Genomic DNA, 23,542 nt, shown 5'->3' with positions numbered 1-23,542 from the left:
GACTTTCTTGCTCCTCTCTTTGGCCTGGCCCAGCCCCAAATTCTGTAGGCATTTGAGAGTGAAGCAGTAGATGGGAGAGCACACACACAGTCTCTCTCTCTCTCTCTCTCTTTCAAACAAACGAATAAATTAACCATAGCTTTGAAAAAGCTCTTGATTTTGTGTTATATATATCATGGACTGAGTTCTGTCCTCTCTCCTCCCCTCTCCCATGCACTCGCCGCCATTCATACGTTGAAGCCTTTACCCCAGTATCTCAGAACACGACTGAACCTGGAGAGGGCTTTTACAGAGGGAATTAAGGTAAAACAAGGCCATTGGGTGAGTCTTCATCCAACACAACTGGTGTCCTTGGAAGAGGAGATGAGGGCATGGAACTGTGTGACGACACAGGGAGAGGGCGGCTGTGTACATACCTAGGGGTAAGGCCTCAGGAGAAATGCACCCTGCTGATACCTTGGCCTTGGACTTCCAGCCTCCAAAATTGCCGTCCTGGCCGCCCAGTCTGCAGTACTTTGTTGAAGGAAGGCCATTTGCAGCAACATGGATGAGTCGCATCCATGTAATGTTGAGCGAAAGGAACTCGGTGTAAATCATACGTACCACGTGATTCTACTTATGTGAAATTTAAGAACCAGCAAGACCGCTGTGCTTAGATTTGGGGTGGGTGCTGACAGGGAAGGTGCTCAAAGGAGGTTTCTGGGGCACAACGTTTCCTGGCTTGAACAGGGTGGTGGTTATGTGGTTTTCTGGTTGATCTGAGTGGTGGTTATGTGGTTTTCTGGTTGATCTGGGTGGTGGTTTTGTGGTTATGCACCTGTGTAGAAGGTCATCAGACTGCATACATAGAATTCTTATGATGTACACACTCTACTTTTAAAAAAAGATATTCAAAAAATAAATTTGAAAGAAGGGGGGGGATGGGGAGAGACAGAGAGAATCTTACTTCCACTTGCTCACTCTCCAAATGCCTGCAACAGTCGGGGTTGTGTCAAGTCAAAGCCAGGAGCTAGGAACTCTGTCTAGGTCTCCCACATGGTGGGCCATCATTCACTATCTTCCCAGGTACCTTAACAGGGAGCTGGATCAGACATGGAGTAGTTGGACTCAAGCCAGCGTTCTGATATGGGATGTCAGCTTTGCAGGTGGTGGCTTAACGCATTGCACCACAGTGCTGTTCCAAGATCTGGGCACTTTATTGTCTGTGAGCTATACCTAAGTAAAAGAGTAAAAAAAAAAAAAAAAAAACAAAAGGATTCTTGAGGCGAGACGGCTTTCAGGGTCGGCGTCACCTCTGGGAGGCTGGTTCCATTGCCTTTGCAAACAAAGCGATGGGAATGGAGGCCAAGCAAGCAGTGTCCAAATCAGCTCCTTTTGAATCTGAGACAAAAATAACCACGTCTCCAGTGTGTTCTTTCCTTTTTTTCCAAATGGGAAAGGCACAGGCTTTTTTCACATTCCCAGCCAGAGGGAATCTTTCGCAAACTTTCCATAGAGATTCTCCTTTGGGCAGACACCAAACATGGACATTTTCCACCAGGGAGCAAATGCTGTGGACTGGGAGGCTTCTGAAAAGAGAGGGCTGAGGAGGAAGTTGTGGCAGGACCGCCCGCTCCTGCTGGCCTCGCCCCAGTGCTTGGGGAGCCACGTGGGAGCGGCTCTGCTGTCACCATGCAGATGCTGATCAAAGGGGTTATGATGGTGGTTCCTGGGGATGAGGGTGGGAGAATGGGCTGGGTCAGAGTGTTGCAGGGCTCCAGCCTGCTTGGAGCACCAGGCTTGCTCTGCCTGGTGGAAATCAAGGTCTAGATTCCCCACCCTATACACATGGAAGGAAGTTGCAGATATTAAAAAACCAGAGTGTAATGCAATATATGAAGTGTGGACAGTAATGAGGTGTCCAGGTGGAGTGGAGTCTGGTTTCTGGCTGTACCCACACTCCTCCCACCCCTACTCTCCCCTCAGCTGAATCTTCCTCCTGGTCCAACTTCTTGAGTTGTTCTCACTGCTTTGCATGCTTGGGGGTAGGGACAGATCTTTGGGAATCACCTGTGTAGGACAGGCACAACGACAACTTTGCCAGAAAGGTTTCCTTTTGCAGGGGAGGATACTGGTCAGGGAAGTGGGGTGACTGAGATTACATACTCAAGACACTCCAGAGCTGGGATTTGAACCCAAGATGGTTGGACCCAGTGCTTTCTGTTGCTACAACTGAACCTCACCAACTGGGTCATTCACAGAAAATTTGTAATTGAGCTCCTGGCTGTGGAGGCTGTGGGATCCAAGAGCATGGCTCTGGCATTGCTTGGCTTCTGGTGAGGGCCTCCCTGCTGCATCATAAGATGTTGGAGGGTGTCACATGAGGAGACAGAGCAAGGGTGCTGGCTTGGGACTCTCTTCCTCTTCCTACTAAGCCACTAATGCCATTGTGAGGTTCCCGCTCTTTCTCTGAATGATCTCATTCAGCCTCCCAAGGCCTCATCTCCAAATACCAGCAGCACATAAAACTGGAGATTAAGTTTCCAGTACCTGGCCTCCAGGAAACTCATCCAACCCACAGCAGGCTCAGTTGCCTTCTGATTTCCAGATGCTGAGAAGGCCAGTTATATCCTAGCCTGTCTCTCAAGATAAATAATATTTTAATGAAATACTTTTAAAAAATGAAAATTAATACAGAAATTTATGATGAATAAAATATAAAATTTTTTTTAAAAGACAGGATCAGACTGATTTTTCTCTTTTGCTTCAGGCTCTCATATGGCACTGCTGTGTCAACTTTTCCTGGGGTCTCTACCTCCATGCCTTTCCCCTCAATATGAGATGGTACCTCCAAAGCCCATCCCAGGGCCTGCTACTCCCTTGTGCCACTCTTTTGTCTTCAGAACCCCCATGTGGATAAAACTATATGCCCTCAATTTTTTAAAAAAGATTTTATTTATTTATTTATTTGACAGGTAGAGTTACAGACAGTGAGAGAGAGACAGAGAGAAAGGTCTTTCTTCCGTTGGTTCACTCTCCAAATGGCCGTAACGGCCGGAGCTATGCCGATCCGAAGCCAGGAGCCAGGTGTCTCTTCCTGGTCTACCATGTGGGTGCAGGGGCCCAAGCACTTGGACCATCCTCTATTGCCCTCCTGGGCCACAGCAGAGAGTTGGACTGGAAGAGGAGTAACCGGGACTAGAACCGGCGCCCATATGGGATGCCAGTGCCGCAGACAGAGGATTAACCTAGTGTGCCATGGCGCCAGCTCCAGTGCCCTCAATTTTCATCTCAATGTGGGTGACTCCAAACTCTACCTGAGCAGCTCTGGGCACACCGCTTTTCTTGGGTTCATGTCTTGTGTGTCTACTGACCTATTGGAACTCTGCCTGAACACTGCTGACCTCTTAAGGCCAATTTGGCCCCACCTGAACTCCTCTCTGCTCCCACCCATGCTGGAGTCTTCTTTACACTACCTGGCCCTTCTGTGACAACAGCAACCTTCTGGTCACCTGCTCACCTTCATCTTCATTCCTTTCAATCCAGCCTACTCTTAAGCCTTATTGGTGTTTGTCCTCAAATCTCTCTTTTTTTCCATTAATCCAGATAGACCATACCTTGAACTGACCACTTTCTGGGGTTAGGAAGATACAGAAAGACATAGGCACATGGTTTGTCCGAGGCTGCAGCTGTGGTAGGGATATGGGGAGGAAGGGAGGAAGGGTTTACTTAGAGCTGCATAGATGAGGCACATAGAAGTCTGAAGCAGCCCATGTTACTGATTTTTTTAAAACTTACATTTTGAAAGTAAAACCTTTGGATTATAGTGATTTTTCCTCCCATAACCTCCTTCCCACCTGCAACATCCCTTCTCCCACTTCCTCTCCCATCCCATTCTTCATCAAGATTCATTTTCAATTATCTTTATATTCAGAAGATCAACTTAATATGTACGAAGTAAAGATATCAACAGTTTGCACCTACACAGACACACAAAGTATAAAGTACTGTTTGAAGACCAGTTTTACCGTTAATTCGCATAGTACAACACATTAAAGACAGAGATCTTACATGGGGTGTAAGTGTACAGTGGCTCCCGTTGTTGATTTAACAATTGACACTCTTATTTGTGATGTCAGTAATCACCCGAGGCTCTTGTCATGAGCTGCTAAGGCTGTGGAAGCCTTTTGAGCTCACAAACTCTGACCTTATTTAGACAAGGCCATAATCAAAGTGGAAGTTCTCTCCTCCCTTCAGAGAAAGGTACCTCCTTCTTTGATGGCCTGTTCTTTTCCTGGGATCACACTCACAGAGATCTACAGAGATCTTTCATTTAGTTTTTTTTTTTTTTTTTTTTTTTTTTTTTTTGCCGCAGTGTCTTGGTTTTCCATGCCTGAGAAACCCTCAAGCCCATGTTATTGAAATACGTTCTCAGTCTTTTATTCTGCCAGTGATTAAAAACCTGCTGTATTCTGTGCACTTGCTGGGGGCCAGGGAGATGAAGACTGAAAGCCAGTTTAGTTCTTGAGAAGCTCCCGGCTTGGTGGCAGAGACAAAGCCGCAGATAATGCAGCCCCCTCTCCCCAAGCAGACCATTTATACCATTTTGGAGCAGACAGCTGTGCCTGAAAAGATTGAGGAGGGTGACGTTGAGCTGAACTTCAGCGTGGAGTGGGATGAGGGACATCATTGACGCTGCTGCTGATTGTTGATGGTGCTGATCACAACAAAGGTGAAACTCACAGAGGTGACAGTGACAAGTAGGAGGCCCCCGTCAGGATGGTGGTGATGGGATGGAGGAAGGCCCCTCACCCTGGTGACTCTGATGGTAATAGAGATTAGTCATTGATGGTGGCCATCCCAAACTGGTCCACAGGGTCTCGTTGCCTGGTTTCAAGTCTTTTCTCATAACCATGGCATATGAGTCAACACATGGCTTATCCATGCCTTTTTTCTTCCTGAATGAGGAAGCATTCAGAGCCCAGGCATTCCCTTGGCTTGCAAGCAGCATATGAAGATAATAATTTTTCCTGGCTATCCACTTAGAGGCACTTGCCTGCTCTGGGATCATAAAAAAATACTTTTCAACTAGCCTTGACTGGATTTTAATCTGAGAAAAAACTTAGTAAGAATTGAGGAAATGGAATTTTCACACTAATTGCAAGTTAATCAGCTGGCAGAGAGGTGGGCCATCTGATCCCCATCCTGCCTACTTCCCTGCAGAGTCCTCCAACTTAGCGTCCCTGGCCTGATGGGCCTGGGTCCCTGAGGAGCATCTGTACACGTGGGAGCTGGGCTTCCGGCATCGTTCAAATTCTAGAACCACTGGCTAACTCCGGAGGTACCTCCTCACTACCCACCCACCCCCCCCAAAAAAAAAAAAAAAAACACAACAATCTCTTCTATGCTTGAAGCCCTACAATCATTTCCTTGACTGAGGTCTTTCATTTCCAGGCAAGGATGGAAAGAGGAACTTATCAAGACATTCTCACTCCCTAACAGCCTCGGGTAATAGTTCACAGCTCCCCTTTGGCTGGGCTGCCGCATTTTCATGGTAGGGCAGAAGGAAGAGCTGCAGTGTCTGGACCAGTTCTCAACGAGCAGGGCTGAGTGAGGGAACGAGACAGAAGAATGGCAGTTCTTAGGCCGCGGACCAGCACGGCAGGCAGCAAGAAGGGAGAGAGGCAGAAAGGCAATTTTTGACAGCTCTGGGGCTTCAGAGTGGGGTCTGCAGGTGGTGGGAGGTAGGGAATGCCCTGATGGTGGCCAGTGGGGCTGAGCCAAGTTTGCTGGCGGATTAAGGAGGCTCCAGGGCCGGCATAGTGGTACAGCAGGTTAAGCGGCCACCTGGGATGCCAGCGTCCCATATTAGAGTGCTGGTTTGAGTCCTGGCTGCTCTGTTTCCCATCCATCTCCCTGCTAACACACCTGAGAAAGCAGTGGAAGGTGACCCAAGTGCTTGAACCCCTATCACCCACATGGGAAACTTGGATGAAGTTCCTGGCTCCTGGTTTCAGTCTGGCCCATCTCCAGCTGTTGCAGCCATTTGGAGAGTGAACCTTCAAATGGAAGATATCTCAATCTCTCTCTTTTTGTCTCTGGCACTCTGCCTCTGCAATACATAAATCAGAGAGAGAGAGAGAGAAACACAACAACTTGGACCACCACCTGGCACTTTAGCAGGAAACTGAATCAGTAGCACAGAGTATCTGGGATTTGAACCGGCACTCTGATATAGGATGCCGGTGATGCAAGTGGTGGCTTAACTCACTGCACCACAATGCCTGCCCCTAAAACATTTTTTTGATTAACATGTACTACTTGCACATTTTTATAGGGCATAGTGTAATTGTTCAGCACATGGGTACAATGTAAACGGATCAAACCAGGTAGTTAGCATTTCCATTTCCTTGTTGCTGTTTCTGTTTGGAGCCTTGCCACTCCTCGCTTCTATTGGTTTTTCTGTAATAATATCGACCAAGCTCTCTGGCTGCAAGTTCGCCTGATATACTGCATCCCATCCCCCTTTCCAGTGATAAGAGACCAGGCCTAAGGGACTTTAGAGAAGTGAAAATTCTAGTGCCCCAATTTCAGGCTGCACACTGCATTCAAACAGCTGTCCTGGGCAGATGGTGGCCTTTGTGTTGGCCTGGGAAGGCAGTGGAAGATGGCCCAAGTCCTTGGGCCCCTGCACCCATGTGGGAGACCCAGAAAAAGCTCCTGGCTCCTGGCTTCAGATTGGCACAGCTCCAGCTGCTGTGGCAATTTGGGGATGAACCAGCGGACAGAAGACATTTCTCTCTGTCTCTCCCTCTCACTGTCTATAACTCTACCTCTCAAATAAATAAATAATATCTTTAAAATCCTGAAATAGGGGCTAGAGTTGTGGTGCAGTGTGTTAAGGTGCCGCTTGCGATGCTTGCATCCCATATGAGCACCCAGTTGGAGGGCTAGTGGCTCCACTTCCCATCCAGCTCCCTGCTAATGCACCAGGGAAAGTAGTGGAAGACCGGCCAAGTGCTTGGGTCCCTGACACTCTACTGGGTGGAGTTCCAGGCACCTGGCTTAGGCCTGGCCCATCCCCTGATGGTGCAGCCAAATAGGGTGTGAGCCAGTGGATGGAACCTCACTCTTCTCTCTCTCTCTCCCTCTTTCTGTAACTGCCTTTCAAATAAATAAATCGTTAAAACAATCATGACATAGAAAGTGTAGGATTGGAGCATTCTGACCCCCAGGCGGTCCCTGGTCACCAGGAATGCCTGTTCTTGGTTTTCTCTCAGACCCGTCTCATGCCCTTCCCCATGCTCTGCTCTGCATGGTAGAGACCTCCATTTCCCAAGCTCTCTTTTGTTCAGATCTGCTCTGTGCACAAAGGGTGCTTGGGAATTTACACCTTGGGAGTGGCTGCTGACCTGTGACTGAGAGGTGCAAGGGTCCCTGATCAGGATGACTCTGGATGCCGCCTCCTGCAGAGCTCATTCAAAGCTTCCCGCCTGGCACTCTGGCTGATGTGACACCCACGCCTGGCCTTCTCTCCCTCCTCTCCCACGTCTCCACTCTCCTATGCTCCTTCTCTTTGTTCTGACTTTTTCCAGTCTGAACCAGCTGGGCACCAGGCCCACACTGCTGTCTGGGTTGTGTCTGTATCCTGGCCTTCTCCATCCTCATGGCAGTCCCTAGAGGAACTCCTTCTACTCCTGGTCTCCCCTGAGATGCCCAGCATATTTCTGAGAAAACTATGCATAGAGCTCAAAAACTTCTCTTTGAATTCCATTCCCCATGAAGCTTTGGAAGCGTTCCCATATAGGACTAGTTGGCAGTCCATTCCTGGGGCTCAGTGTGCCCTGGGGAAGCCTGGGAGCCTGCAGAGCACAGCCTCTGAGTCTTCCCCATGGGGAGAGGGGAGGGAGCCACCTCTCCAGCCACCAGTCCTCAGCAGGCATCGGTTCCAAGTGCATCCTGGGAGCATTTGGCACCCCTAGCCGTGCTGCAGGCAGCAGAGCAGATTTTGGAGGTCAGAGAGGTGCATGCTGGCAGCTGGGTGTGGGTGTTACTGTGGCGAGAATGGGGCTGTGGATGGGGCACTGTCAGTGCCTGTTCCACAGTCCTGCAGCAGCAGTCAGACCCGGATGGACAGGCTCCCAGGTCCTCTCCTGAGGCCACTGTGTGTGTGTGTGTGTGGGGGGGGTCCCTGGGGAGGGTGGACTGTGGGGCAGAATGCATCATGACCACAGAGAGCCAGGGAACTGACCAATTGCAGAAGGGGAAATAGATGCCAGGGCAGCAGGGAGGGAGTCCGAGGGCAGATGGATGGGGGCAGGTGCTCTCTCGGCCTGGCCATGTATGCTCTGCCTCGATGAACTCTGAGAGTCTGGGACAAGATCTGTTTCACAATGCTCTTCCCCAACACAGGTCTTTCTGGGCAGGTTTGAGTTGTTTGCATCACTGCTGCTGCCTGGGGAAGAGAAACAATATTTGACTCTTCCTCTTCCTGTTTTGTGTATACAACCCTCACTAACCTGCTCTTCAGCCCCTAGTCAGCTTCCCCCTGGTCCAGGAGAGAGGGTGTGGGATGTCTCTCCCTCCCTCTTTCCCTCCCAGGCATTCTCGAGTTTGAGCCTCATGTGTGTGTTCTCTTGGTCTAGCACCCTGTAGAGTAACCTGACTCCGAGACGGCGATTGGGCTCCAAGGAGTTTCTTGGGGAGTCGAGCTCCAGGTCCCTGTCAGGTGTGTGGAGGTGAGACAGGCAAGGGAGGGAAATCCACTGGCAATTTGTCCACTGGTGGGCAGCTGGGCAGCTGGGGTTCAGTCCTGAGCCCGTTTCTGGATTTGGACTCAGGGCTGTCCCTCTGAGAGGAGAGGAAGCTGGGGCTCTCCCTGCTCCAGGGATCCCCTCCTCTGGTGAGTTACTGCGCTCCGGCAGAGAGGCAAGGGAGGGCTGAGGGAACTGGCTGGGGATGTTCACCCGAGGAAAGAGATGGCCAAGAATCAAAGGGCACTGGGAGACAGATCGCCTCCTCCTAGGAGAGACACTGCCACGCACTGGACCGCTTTTTTATCACGGCTGCTCGGCTGCTCAGCACGCTTCAGTGGATCCCCATGACTTATTTCCTCAACTCTAACTCCCCCGAATCTCTGCCCCTCTAGCACAGCCTGGTAATCTTTTACCTTCCAATCCATAAATAATTATAACAATAACAGAACACACAATTAATCAACCCGACATCAGTACTTTCAGCACCCTGCATGGGGTGGGTGCTAATGTGAATTTGGCTGATGGATTACATTGTTTTGAACCTGCCTAGCCAGCCCCATGCATGGACTGCTCTGCCACTCTGTGGCCTTGCTTACTCCCTAACCCTTTTGTGCCCACTCTTTCTGCTCCTGTCCAGATTCTGGGGTTACTCACGGCCCGGTGTAGTTGTACCTCCATTGAGTTTTCTTCTCATGCTTAGTGCTCTATAGTGCATGCTTATAAGGGCCCCTTGTTGGGCCAGGGGCCATTGGCCATCTAACAGAGTCTTAGCTGTTGCTGCATGAGTGAACTTTGTTGCGAACTGCTCTGAGATGCAGGGAAGGGACAGGTGGGACAGGGGAGCAGGATTTCTCAGTGCAAGCTCTTTGGCTAAAGAAATGGAAATGAACTTGGAGTGACCCTGAAGCTTCTTAAGCACTGATGATTGCTGAAAGACTTGCCTTAATTTGAAAATTTACTGTAAAGTGGTTTGTATCTAGGGAGAAAATGCCACTCGCAGGAGCCAAAACCCACATCTTTTTTCATTCTGAGTCAGAGTGGTGACTTGGGTAGATTTTGCCAAGGGATCTGCATACCTTTATCCTGATACAGCCCTTGGTCTGCTTCCCAGCAAGAGAAACTTGGGTTGGTGGCCATGCACCGCATCTTGACCCACCCATTTGGACCCACCTTAGACTGACTCTCAGTCCTGGCCCCAGAGGACACCTCACTGTGCTAATGGATTAATTTTCCCACTGTGGTCATTAGAGTAGCCTATAATTTCAATTTCAAATACTGTTCCAGAAACAGATGCCATTATTCAAAGAGGCTAGAAAAGAGAAGGTGGGTCCTCAAATACAGCCCATCTGTAGCTGGAGCCCTTCAAGCACAAGACCCCTAAATCTCCTGTAGGGTAGGGGTCTCCTATTGCCTGAATTCTAGAGGATTCTATAATCTACCCTTGCAATGAGCACCAAGTGCCCATAATGACTGGGCGAATTTTCCTTCTCAAGCATCCATCTGTTCATCCTGAAACTGGAACACTTTTACCCGTTGAAGGGATTAATCAAGAGTTGGAAAGAGCTCAGCAAGACCAGCCAAAGACTCAAAGAACATTTGGCTCAAAAAAATCCCAGAAGAGACAGAGCTGGTGAGCAAGAGGCTGAAATTCTGACAGTCACGTTTCATACGGGGCAGGGAGGGTAGAAGGGCTGCTACAGGAGCGGACTGGGTCAGGCTGGGAAGCTGCCTTCACACGTGTGGAGGATGAGAGACCAGGAGATTCCACTCTGCAATAGACTGACACAGAAGCCATCAGCCTTGAGTGGTCCTGGTTAAAGGGGACCCTGAATGTATGCTGATGTATTTTTTGGTGGAAAGCCCCCTGATTGGGAGACAGAGGCCTTGGTTTTGATCTTCCCAGCTCTGCTACCAGCAGGTTGCATTATTTTTCATTATATTTTGTTGGTATTGTTATGGAACTGTATCACACACTCAGAAAAGTGGAGAAAAGTGTACTCCTTGATGCATTTTTCACAAACTGAACACACTTGTATAACCAGAACCTGTTTAAGGAAACAGAATATGATTGACACTTCCAAAGTCCCCTACACTGTCTGTGCCCTCTTCCCAGTCACTCTTGACTTTCAACAGTGTACATTAATTTTGTCTGTTCTCAAAATTCATAGAAATGGAAACATTCAGTACATAGCATTCAGTACTAGCATCTTTCCTTCAACATTGTGCTGGGAGATCAATCCATATTGTGTCTAACAATCATTCATTCTTCCTCATTGTTGAATGTATCATTTTATGATCAATCATTTATCCACAGTATAAATTTTGATAGATGTGTGAGTTTTTTCCGGGTTTTGATTATTATATGCATGTCTCCATGAATATATGTATTTCTATTGCTTATATACCAAAGAAGGAGATTGTTGGGTCAGAGAGTAAGGATTTATTTGGTATTTGTAGATACCACAAAGTAATTTCCAAAATGTTTCAACAACCTCACTCTCACCAGTTGTATGTGAAAGTTGCAATTACTCTGCATCCTTGCCAATACTTGGAACTTTTTGTCTCTTCATCTTACCCACCTTTCGATTGTGTAGTGATGCCTCACTGTGGCTTCAGTGTGCACTTCCCTGATTACTGATGAGCTGGGCACCCTTTCATGTATTTGTTGTTGACTGTTTGGCTGTCTTCTTTAATGAAGAGCGTGTTCAAAACGTTTGTTCATTTTTTTCTTTTGGGCTGTCTGTGATTCTCTTATTGATTACACAGAAATCTTTACTCTTTTCTATACCTTTAAAAATTTTTACTTATTTTATTTTATTTGAAAGGGGAGAGAGAGAGAGAGAGAGAGAGAGAGAGAAAGAGAGAGAGTATTCCTTTTGCTCTTTCACTGGTTCTCTACACAAACGCCCACACCTGGGGCTGGACCAAGCTGAAGTCAGGAGCCAACAACGCCATCTGTTTTTCCCATGTGGATATTGATGGTATTTGAGCCATCACCTGCTGCTTCCCAGGGTACACGTTATCAGGAAGCTGGAGTGGACACTCTGATACGTGATGCAAGCATCCCAAGTGGCATCTTACCAAACATCTTTGTTTCTTCACATTTATATTGTTACTGTGGCATGTACTGTAACCTCCATGGAGTGGTACACAATACTGGGCTTTCAAATCAACTTGTTTAATCTCCGTGGCTCCTGTCAGATGTGGATGAATATCTTAGGCTGGAATTGCTGAGTGTGAAGATGATCTAAGGCTGACATTGAACTAATGGCCTTGTAGCCATTGATTTCCGAAGGCAAAAAGAACTGCTCAGAGTATAACCAATAGTGAGGAGGGAGGAAGGGAGAGAGAAGAAGAAGGAGAAGGAGTTGAAGAGGAAGAGGAAGAAGATGATGACTACCTCAGTGAAGAAGAAGAAGAAGAAGAAAGAGGAAGGGGGCTGGAGGAGAGAAGGGAGGGGAGAGAATGAGAATTGATGCGGTCAATCCTTTTAGCTATTCTGCAAGCCCCTAATTTTTTTAAACAGGAGAAACATTAATTCAGCAGCTTCTGTCAGGGCCCTGCTGCGTTGCTCTCCTGGACTCACTGCCCCCTTCCATGCCTAAGGCTTTCTAGGACTCTCTGCCTGAGCATTTTCACTCTTTGGACTCAGTTTGGGCAGGGAGAGTTCCGGGACTTGTCCTGGAACATTGTGGAACTAGGGATAGGCAAGGCTTATGGACACACAAGTACACTTGAGCTTCCTGTGCTTCCTGGGACAACTTGGAGGTGTGTTCCACTCTGTCCCTAAGAGTTCTCGGGCAGAACTTGGTACTCTGCTCACCAACGTCTGTACGGGCTGATGCCCCTCCCCTGTCTCACTTTCTCATTCCCCTCATGGTGCTTTCTGAGATGGTTTCCCAAACAAGCTATTTGCATGTCAATTCCTGTTTCAGGGTCTGTTCTGGGAACTTCGAATGCATGAGCAACTTCTAATGAAGAAACTGGACTATAAGCTAAAGTTCCCAGGAACATCACGGAATCCAAGTTAATCTAATCCAATTGGTTTCAGTTTGGGAGCCCTGTATGACGCATATTTAAGTCCCAGAGAGTCTGAGAATGGTAAAGCCATCTGGCTTCAAGAGATCTACGAGTCTGGTAAGGGGACCCAGACAAACATGTGAGTAAACGTATCTTAGGAGTCTGATGTTGGCAGGGAGAGACCCTGCTCTGGGAGGCTCTGGCTATCTGTGGCTTCTCCCAGTCCAGAAACAATGGACCGGCACACAGAGCCTGGATCCCTGGGAAGCAGATTGCACGTGGCATTTTGTAAGCTTGGCAGCTGAGAGGAGGTTCGGAAAAGGATGGAGCTCATCACCTCTCTCACCTCACTGCTGCCTCCCGCATTTCCAAAGCCACAGGTATCTTCAAGCTCGGCCTCCTTTCACAGGACGGCCAAAACTGCTGGCTCACGCTCAGTCCTGCTTACTTCTCTCCTGGGGAGAGTCCTGCCAGGCTGGCCAGCCTTCTCCAGAGCTCTTAGAAGATTGGAGTGAATAAACGTGACTCTTCTACCCCAGCCTTTCAGTTCAGCTGGACTCCTCGCTTCCTCGCATCCTTCACGTTCTGTGTGGCCGTGGAGCTCATTGGCTTCGCTTGGACAATACATCCCAAATCCGAGCGCCCTCCTCTCTGTGGCCTCCACCTTGGCTTGCACGGCTGTCGTGCGTTATCTCGATTGGTGCAGTAGACTTCTGGAGGGACTTGTGCAACTTTGCACAGGAGGCCAGGTTTATCTCTGTGCCCCATGGGGTCTGTCCTGCCTCAGGTCCCCCATAGAGAGAACTGAGCAATCTGAGGAGTTACTGGAACATTCCTGCTTCCGGGGCCCTTGATCCTGCCACTGCCACACAGGTGGGGCCATCAAAACTAGGTGGCCTGATGTGATCTGGGGACCCTCTGTCCCTCATCGCAAGGCCCCGGACTGTGAGGAGGATGTCCCTCCTACTCGTCAGCGTATGCTCAGCTCTGGTATTCCCCGTGTCACGGTGGGCCTCGGGCGCCTGTTGGGGGAAAGCTGTCTTACTTTCTCATTCTTGGGGGTAGACGAGTTTGCTCCATTTGGGCCCTGGGGCTCTATTTCTGAACCGTGCCTGCTGTGGTGGGGGTCCTGACTTGGATCTGGGGGTGCTGTGTTTGGTCCCTGGATTCCCTTGGTCCTCCTTCCCAGCGACAGCTCCACATGCTCTCTTAGACTTTGTAAGGAAGAACCTCTGTCAGGCTACCAAACTTGCCTGTTGTTCCTTTCCTTGTAAGTAAAATGTGTGATATGTCTGACATTTACAGAACCAAGAGTGCCACGTGAGAGATTCTGCCCAGGATCTGTTCTGTTTAGGAAAGGACAGAGCAGCTGCTTTAAATGGCTGCTTTCCCTCCAGACTGAAGCACATTTCTCCCTACCAGGAGCCCCGGACTCTGTCCAGGCATCCGCTATCTATTGAGCACTTGATAGGCGGCAGGCATGGTGCAAGCACGTGGACACACATTAGATAAATCCCAAAAGAACTCTGGGAGGAGAGAGTTTTTGTAACTTTCTATTTTGAAATAATTTAAAGTTTCCTGAAAAGTTTCAAGACTAGTACATGGAACTCCTGTACACCTGTCATCTAGATTTATCTATTGTTAAAGTATTACTGTATTTGCCTTGCCATGTGTTTGCTACATATTTTAATTTTCCCCTTAGTCATTTGAAGTTAGTGTAGAGATGATGTCTCTTTATGCTAATATATGTTATTGTGTATTTTCTAGGAGTGAGAATGCTCTTATATAACTACAATAACTACAATAGAATCCCAATAACCCCCCAGTTAGCATTTGTGTAATACTGGGACCTAATCTACAGACTTATTCATATTTTGCCAGTTATCTCAATTTTTATATCAAAGAACCCTTTTAAAAATTTACTATCCAATCCCAGATCACATCTTGCCACCTCTCTTCAACCCTCTTCAATCTGGACTAATTTTTCAAAAAGATTTATTTATTTATTTACTTACTTATTTATTTTGGAAGAATTACAGAGAGAGATCTTCCATCTTCTGGTTCATTCCTTAGATAAGTGCAATGAAGTCAGGAGCTTCATCCAGGTCTCCCATGTGGGCAGTTGCCCAAACACTTGAACTATCTTCTGCTGCTTTTCCCAGGCCATTTGCAGGGAGCTGGATTGGAAGTGGAGCAGCTGGGACATGAACTGGTGTCAAATGGGATACTGGTGCCACAGGCAGCAGCTCTGCCTGCTATGCCACAATGATGGCCCCAGCCTGGAACAATTCTTCAGTCTATCTCTTCGTGTATGACATTGACATTTATGAAACGCACGGGAGAATTGTATGACACCTCTCAGTTTGGATTTCTCTGATGTTTCCTCCAAATTAGATTGAGGCTTAGAACTTTGTCAGAAATACTAGAGATGTGAAGCTGGGTACTTCTTACTCTATCATATCAGAAAGCATATGCTATTTGTTTGCCTAATTATTGGTGATATTAACTTTGGTACAATTTACCTACATTGCCAGTTTTGTGTGCTTATAGTTATTTTTTTTTAAAAAAGTTTTATTTATCCATTTGAAAGGCAGAGTTACAGAGAGGCAGAAGCAGAGAGAGAGAGAGAGAGAGAGAGAGAGAGAGAATGAATCAGTCTTCCATCCACTGGTTCACTACCCAGATGGCCGCAACAGTGGAGCTACGCTGATCCGAAGTCAGGAGCCAGGAACTTCCTCCAGGTCTCCCATGTGGGTGGAAGGAAGGAAGGGTGTGGGGGAGAGAGAAAGCCAGTGAATGCTTCCATCTACTGTTCACCTCTCAATACCCACAATGGTCAAAGGGCTGAAGCTGGGAGCTGGGTGCTCAATCCAGGTCTCCCCTGTGGGTGGGGGAACCCAACTGCTGGCCTCCAGGCTGCACATGAGCAGGGAGCTGGATGAGGTGAAGAGGTGGGACTTGAGGTATGGGGCGTGGCCATCCTCAGCAGCTTCGCGTGCTGCACCATGATGCCTGCCTTTGGCGCACTGTCACTGGCTGCAGTTGTTTTTCCATGGGAGGGCTCGTGTCTGACATTTTACACTTCACTTTCTATTCATTCTTTCTGGTTTTATTCTTGTCTTTCTGTTGGGTGCTTGAATATGTTTTAGAATTCAGTTTTTTTTTCCTGGAATGTTTTTGAGTGTATCTTGCATAGATTTTCAATAGTCACTCTGGGCATAATCTTTTACATACATACATATACATACATATATCATATATAATAAGTTAGACTTAGTAAGAGTCTACTGGTCCCAGTTGTCTACCAGCTTCTGTATAGCAATCTCTTATGTCCCTTTATCCTCTCCCACCTGTAATTGTCTTAAATATTTTCTTCATATATTTAGAGAGTCATGTCAGACAGTGGTATAGTTTTTATTTCACTCCTCACATGTAATTTAGAAAACTCATCAGGAGAAGGAATGTCTTGTATTTCCGCACCTTCTTGCTCTCATGGTATTCTTTCTTTATTCTTGATGTTCCAAGATTCCTTCATTTATCAATACCTTCCCTTTTAAAACACTTCCTAAAGCTGTCCCCTTAGGGTAGGCCTGCTGGGAATGAATTGTCCTAATTTCCTTCTTCTGAGAGCATCCTGATTTCCCTTTCATCCCCAACAGTGATGTCACTGAATGTGGAATGCTGGGTGACAGTTCTTTGCTGTTAGCGCCGGGAAGACATCATCTCCCTTCCCCCGGCCTCTGTGGTTTATGGTGAGAAATCTACCGTCGCGTGAATTGTTCTCCCTTAAGGCAGTGTGTTCTCTCTGACTGCTTTCGGATCTTTTCTTTTCTTTTTTTTTTATTTTTATTTTTATTTTTTTATTTATTTTGACAGGCAGAGTGGACAGTGAGAGAGAGAGACAGAGAGAAAGGTCTTCCTTTGCCGTTGGTTCACCCTCCAATGGCCGCCGCGGTAGGCGCGCTGCGGCCGGCGCACCGCGCCGATCCGATGGCAGGAGCCAGGTGCTTCTCCTGGTCTCCCATGGGGTGCAGGGCCCAAGCACTTGGGCCATCCTCCACTGCACTCCCTGGCCACAGCAGAGAGCTGGCCTGGAAGAGGGGCAACCGGGACAGGACCGGTGCCCCGACCGGGACTAGAACCCGGTGTGCCGGCGCCGCAAGGCGGAGGATTAGCCTAGTGAGCCGCGGCGCCAGCCTCGGATCTTTTCTTTGTCCTTAGTTTTCAGAAGTTCGGGCATCATGTGTAGTAGTGTGGGTTTCATTAGGTTTGTCCTGCATGGTGTAGTCCAGCTTCTTCAATCTGTAGAATTATGTGTGTTCTTCTGCTTGTGTGTCACATTTAGGATATTTTCGGTTATTATTTCTTTAAGTGCTCGGCGCCGTCCTCGTCCAGCAAGAGACAGAGACCGAACACTTTGCACGGGGTTCCTTTATTGCTCGGCAAGCAGGAGATCCAGCTTCGATCTCTTCTGGGCAGGAACTTCCCTTACACCCGCGTAGCAAGGGTTTATATGCACAATACACGTCACAAATCAGGTGATAGGCTAGAAGCGCGGGGATAGGACAATCTCGTGGCAAGGCGGGAAGGAGCGAGCTAGAGCGGGAAATCTAAGGCGGGAAGGAGCGAGCAAGAGCGGGAACTCCCTGAGATGAGGAAGAACCCGGAAGCAGGGAGTCGGCGCCATCTTAGGGGCACGGTTCCTCCGGTCTGGTTCCCTACATCTCCCTCCTTTTGTTTTTGCACAAATCACATCCCCGACGGCCCTGGCTCATGAGGGCCGGGAGAATATTTACTAGGCAGAGAGTAGAGGTGCATACCCAGCGTGCTTGTGATCCGTTAGTTACGGAACTTCAAGGGCCTGGCCACAACCCCTGATGTCTCCGTTAGGGATCAGTTTTTATTCCCTTTTGCTGGGGCAGGCTGGGAATTGAACCTGCATGCATATGCATATGCTCTCCCAGGACCCCCGGAACCCCCGGGTGGACTCCTGCTGCAGTACCTTTGGTCTCGCATACCCAGTTTTCGCTCCCCGTCAGGGATGGGTGATACAGCCCAATGAATGAGAGGGGGAACAAGACAACTCGAGGAAGGTGTGTGCCTGATGGAGGCATTGTCCATATGTGAGGCGTGAGTAGGGATGGGGGGACGAGGGTTTTAATCGCTTTGTTAGCTGTTGGTGGCGGAGCTGGTCCTGTGGGCCTCCGCCATCAGAGATATGCACGGGTGCCGTAGTGCGCCAGCACGCCCACTGTCCAGGCGTACCAACACAGGGGGCTGAGAGGTAGGGGGATGAATGGACTACCTGTGGCAAATGGTCAGGACTAGAGGACCTGCGAGTACTTTGTAACTGGGTGGCATAGTACGACTGACCGCCAGAAGTGCATTGGAAGTATGAGGAATCGCAAGAGCTGTGCATGGATTCTTGAAAGGTCAAGCAAGGACAGGAGTGGTTTTTGCTATGGGGATCAGAAACGCGGGGTTTGGGCACACATATGTAGCCGCGTGGTAGGCCGGGGATCCCCTGGAGGGGCAGATATGCAGTTTTGTCCCCACAATCAGCTGTGGCGATGTGAGTACGCTGCAGTACGGTGTTGCTGGTCCCCCCCTTGCAGTCGCAAGGGTTGCCTACGTTCTGCAGTAAAGCAGTGGGGTTGGAGTTAAAGCCCGCATAAGAGCCAGGGAGCAAAGCCGCTGCCAGTATGAAGAAGCGGAAGGGGTGCATCTCACGTCTCGTTGTTTTGTTGCAATTTGTCGTCCTGTGAGAGCGTGGTAATCTCGGTTATCTCGGGGGAGATGTCGTCCGTAGGTGATAGAGGTGTATCTTGTGGCGGCGGGGCTGTTTTTCTGACCAATCTTTCCGGTATCCAGAGAGGTTCTCTTCCAGATTCCTGTGGGAAGACACAGACCGCGCCTCGGTTCCAGCATAATACCGGATCCGGGCCGTACCACTTTCCCGTGAGGACATCTTTCCAACGGACATAGCCTCGTGAAGATGGCTCCTTTAACATGTGTCTCTCAGCGGGGGACATAGAATGATCTGTCAAATTCAAAAAGTTTATAGTAAACAGTGCAAGGGAGAGGCGCATTCGAGGGGTTTTGCCCGTGGCAATTCCCTCCTTTTGTTTTAAGAGAAAAGCCTTGAGGGTTCGATGAGCCCTTTCAATTATGGCCTGTCCCTGAGGGTTATAAGGGATTCCAGTTTTATGTTGTACCTGCATACGGGTGCAGAAATCTTGGAATGATTTACTTGTGTATGCAGGACCATTATCTGTTTTTAAAGTTTTTGGTTTGCCCCAGGCTGCCCATGCAGCAAGGCAGTGATTAATGACATGGGTGGTACGCTCACCCGTCTCCAGAGAAGCAAAAATTACTTGGGAACAGGTGTCAACTGACACATGAACATACTTTAAGGTCCCAAACTCGGATATGTGGGTGACATCCATCTGCCAGATATGTCCTGGTAGTAATCCTCGGGGATTAACCCCCACCGAAGGCACAGGGGTTAAAGTAGGGCATGCGGCACAATGGCGAACAATATCGCGAGCGGCAGCACGAGAAAGACCGAATTTGGCGGCAAGGGTTTTTGCGTTTACATGGAACTCTGAATGAAACTGGATAGCCTGCTCTTCTGGGGAAGAAAATTGGAGTATCCAAATGGGGCGTGTGGCTTGATCAGCTATAGCATTGCCTGTGGTCATGGGTCCAGGTAAGGAAGAATGAGCTCTAATATGAGTAATAAAGAAAGGAGCAGACCGATTCCAAATAGATTTTTGCAGGGTGAGGAAAACTGTCGCTACGGAGGATGAAGAATTGACTAGTCCTGCGGCCTCAAGGATAGACACAGAATTAACCACATAGCGTGAATCAGACACAATATTGACAGGTCCGGGGAAATCAGAGAAGACTTGGTTAACTATAAGAAGTTCAGTTACCTGGGGGGAGTTAGTAGCGAATTGGAATGTTTTTGGCACAGATCCTGAAACAACATATGCACCGACTCCTGTTTTAGAACCGTCGGTATACACTACTGGGGCTCCCTGTAAGGGCTTTTGGGATGTGGACTTTGGAAAAATAACTGGGTGAGACTGAACAAAGGTTAGCAAAGGATCAGAGGGTGTTCTGTTTGTAATAGTTGCGGAAGTGGAGCAGACTAAAACCGCCCAAGCATCAGTACAAGCGATTAGCACACGTACCTGTTCCATGGAATAGGGGACAACAATGGTGGATGGTTCGCGTCCAAAATGTTGGATAGCCCTCTGAATGGCTAGGAGAGTTATCTCCGCCACTGCCACGGGATAGTAACTAATAGATCTAGTAGATGACATTGAGGGATGGATCCAGAGGAGAGGCCCATCCTGCCATAGGACCGCGGTGGGCTGTTTAAGGGTGTCGAGGACCCAAAGAGTAAGGTCTCCCGCAGGGTCCCAACGTTTTAGGGCAGCTTTACTAAGGGCATCGTTGACAATTGACAGTGCTTGTTTGGCCTCAGAGGTGAAGGTTCGGGGGGAAGCAAGATCCGGGTCTCCTTTAAGTATATTAAAGAGGGGCTGCAATGCAGCATTAGGAATGTTAAGGTAGTGCCTAATCCAATTGATATCCCCTAAAAGTTTTTGTAAGTCATTTAGAGTGGAGATAGCATTGATTTTTATTTGAATTTTTTGAGGTCTAATTTGAGTAGGGGCGACTATAGCCCCAAGATAAGAAACTACAGACGACAATTGCACCTTATTAGGTGCAATATGCAGCCCTGCCCCTTCCAGCACTTGTTGGAGTGTACTGTATAAGGCCAGGAGCCTCTCTGCTGTGGGGGCTGCACACAGTAGGTCGTCCATATAATGTAGGCACCTGCAGTCGGAATATCGGTCTCTAAGAGGTTTTAGTACTTGGGCTACATAGACTTGACACATGGTGGGGCTATTAGTCATACCCTGAGGCAAGACTGTCCACTCCCAACGCTTGTCCGGTTGTTCCTGGTTCTGGGTGGGGACAGTAAAAGCAAAACGTGGGGTATCCTTTTTGTCCAATGGAATGGAAAAGAAACAATCCTTAAGATCTATTACAATAACAGGCCATTGGTTGGGAAGTGCCGAAAGCAGAGGAAGACCACGTTGCACAGGGCCCATAGGCTGCATCTGTGCGTTGACTGCCCTAAGATCATGTAAGAGTCTCCATTGACCTAATTTTTTGCGGATGGCAAAAATAGGCGTATTCCATGGAGAGGTGGATGGGATCAAATGACCAGCGTTGACCTGCTCCAAGACCAGAGTGTTGACTGCCTCCAGTTTCTCCTGAGATAGGGGCCACTGTGGAACCCAGACGGGTACGTCCGTTAGCCACGAGATGGGTAAAGGCTCCACTGGTTTAGGAGGCGAAACAGTGACCCCTAGGAAAAACCCAGGCCAACTTTACTTGGTCTTTGTTTTGGTTCAATGGGGGAAGGGTGGCCCTGGAGCTGGACACCGAGTCCCTTGCCTGGGACGTAACCCATATTTTGTAGCATAGATCGTACTGCAGGGGAAGTGGTGACCAAAGCAACATCCATTTCGGCCAGGACGTCTCTCCCCCAAAGGGAAATGGGTAGAGGTAAAATGAATGGAGAAAACTGTCCTCTATGACCCTCGCTATCCTGCCATGACAACAAGGCTGCACTGATTTTTGGGAAATGAGCAAAACCAAGTCCTTGCAAGGTTTGTTCCGCCACATTTGTAGGCCATGTACTAGGCCAGTCCTTTGTTGCTATAATGGATTTGTCGGCTCCTGTGTCTAAAAGTCCCTTAATGTCCTTGCCATTAATCTGCAACACTAAAGTGGGACGTTCATTTAAAAGCATATGTAAGCCGGTAAAATTAATGCCAGAGGACCCAAAGTTACCAGTGCCGCGAACGTGGTTTTTAGCTGGGATTAAAGAGTGAAGACTGGGCAGTAATAACATTTGTGCGATACGGTCTCCAGGATTGATTACTAAAGGTCCCTGAGGGGCCTGAACCATGATCTTTACTTTACCAGTGAAATCAGAGTCAACTACCCCGGGGATCACAGCTAGCCCTCGGAGGGCGGCGGAGGACCGACCCAACACTAATCCAACCGAATCAGGGGGCAGAGGACCGGAGCAGTCGCTCTCCACTAATTGTACCCCCATCTCCGGAGTTAAGAGGAGAGGGGAGGTGGCGCGGAGGTCCAGGCCTGCGGACCCGTGAGTGGCACGGGCTGAGGGTGCACTGGGTGTAGCGCAGACACGGGAGGTGGAACCTGAGAGTAGATTTGATTTTGGGGGCTCCTCGCTGGGTTGGGGAGCCCCCTCTGGCCGTTTTTTGGCCCCTGGGCGCTACCTGTAAGTGGGTTGCCATCGATATCGAAAGCAGAACGGCATACCTCTGCCCTATGAGGGCCCTTGCGGCAACGGCGACAAGGCTCTATGCCTGAAGGCTGTGCCGTGGAATACCCATGGCTGAGATTGGGGCAATCGCGTTTTCTGTGACCCGGTTGATGACATTGGAAGCAAAGTCCTGAAGATATGGGGGGTCGGGTCGATTTAGATTTTGGACTGTTTTCTTTGACTTTTGCCAGCATCGCAGCTAGGCCCGCATTAGTAAGTGGCCCACCGGTATCTCTGCAGTATTTTAACCAGGAGTCCAGAGATTTATGTCTATATTGTCGAAGAATGTTTTTGCACTCTTTATTAGCCTGCTCAAAAATAATTTGTTTGACCAGTGGCTGAACGTCAACCTCGGAAGGGAAAATACGCGACGCAGCCTCAAGTATGCGAGCGACAAAATCAGCGAAGGGTTCGGCCGTGCCCTGAACGATCTTGGTGAGGTGGCTAGCTGAGTCACTTGGATTGGACGCCTGCCTCCACGCACGTTGGGCACAGTTGGAAATTTGCCTGTATACTTGTCTAGGGAATTGGGTCTGGTCAGCCTGATAAGGTCCACGCCCTAAAAGCATATCAGCATTCCACGTAGGGTGGCCGTCCTCAGCATTTTCATCTGCCTGGTCATGACAGCACTCTGTATTCATAGATTGCCACAAAAGAAAGCCGCCTGGACTTAAACAGGCCCGAGCCAATTGGGTCCAGTCGCTAGGTGTTAAAATGGACTGGCCGACTGATTCAAGGAGTGACAATGTGAATGGGGCTGTGGGTCCATAGTCATGGACCGCAGCCTTAAGTTGTTTTAATACTGTCATGTCCAATGGTTCGTGCCGGGCCTCTCGCGTGCCCAAAGCCAAAACAGGGTAAGCCTGAGCGGGGGCAGCGGGAGCGCCAGTTCGCAACTGTTTCCAGGCTTGTTGATGAAACTGTCTGCCTGAAAAAGGTGGCACATTTGGGACGTTTAATGGCCATGGCGGCACGGGTGTTAGATGGGGCTGAGGCACGCCTACATGACCGCCAGTAGGAGGCGCTGCGTCTTTAATCTGATGGGCGGGCACGACATCGATAGGAGGAGCCGTAGGCACTAGAGGGCGTAAACAGGCATCTTTTAACTTTTGCCGCAGCTGCGCATACGTAGGAGGCGGGGATTTAGGATCGCCGTCCCCTTCCCCCTCAGACTCAGAGGAGGCGGAGCCACATTCGGAGCCTGAGGCCAGTGAGGAAGTCTGGCATCCCGTGTCCTTAAATTGTATGAGGTCCCGGGCGCCGTCCGAGCTCTGAGAACGAACTTCCTCGAGAGCCTCGCGAACCGCCGTAAGAGTCGGGCGGTCCGCTCCCACCGACCTCTCCTCTTGGAGGCACGCCCGCAGTAGTTCCCATAAGGGGAGAACAACGGGGTCGATATCGGGTTCCT

The sequence above is a fragment of the Lepus europaeus genome, chromosome 10, assembly GCF_033115175.1.
Source record: "Lepus europaeus isolate LE1 chromosome 10, mLepTim1.pri, whole genome shotgun sequence".
Lineage (NCBI taxonomy): Eukaryota > Metazoa > Chordata > Mammalia > Lagomorpha > Leporidae > Lepus > Lepus europaeus.
This window is presented reverse-complemented; position numbering follows the sequence as displayed.